Below are 684 nucleotides of genomic sequence, written 5' to 3'. Positions count from 1 at the left end.
TGTGTGCTGTCGTGAGACTTGCTTTCTCCTTGCTATTGTGTTTCTCACTTCTGGCAGGGCCAAGCCATGGGGAAGGTACAGAGTTGCTCTCTAGTGGTAGGAACTTCTAGAGTCCACAAGAATATGACTGTTATATAGTAGATTGTGAAATTTGTATGAACCCTTTTCGGTTTGGATATCTTCTTAACATACTGTAGGAAAAAAGCAATGGGATATATAATAGGGGAAATTACTCCTGCCCCCTCCTCCACCAATGTTATTGATTTCTTTCCCTCTTTCTTGCTTCTTAAGTGGGTCTTTTCAGCTTTCACCCAGACAAACATCTCTTGATGTGTGCAAGTCCCCTAGTCTTCCACAATGAAGCCCCCTAGATATTGAAAGAACCTCACATCCCCCTGAGCATGAACAAAGAGTCTCAAGAGGAAGTAGGCTATTAGGAGAAAAAGTAATAGAACTCTAAAGGAAGTAAACGAGAATCTATACAAAAGCATCAAGAATAGTTGGAAGAGAATAGCTATGCAGAAACTGATAGTTGAATTCAGTCATATTGAAGGAGCTATTTCTAAGATAGAACCATGCAGCAAAGGATTAAGGAATATAGCCTAGTTGGTCTCAGGGATTTGGTCTTAATTCTACTGTTTCATCCACAGTTATTCAACTCCCATCTTAGGTTGGGAGGGGTAT

This window comes from Bison bison, unplaced genomic scaffold (genome assembly GCF_000754665.1).
Source record: "Bison bison bison isolate TAMUID 2011002044 unplaced genomic scaffold, Bison_UMD1.0 scf7180017863181, whole genome shotgun sequence".
Classification (NCBI taxonomy): Eukaryota; Metazoa; Chordata; class Mammalia; order Artiodactyla; family Bovidae; genus Bison; species Bison bison.
Note: the sequence above shows the minus strand (reverse complement) of the source record.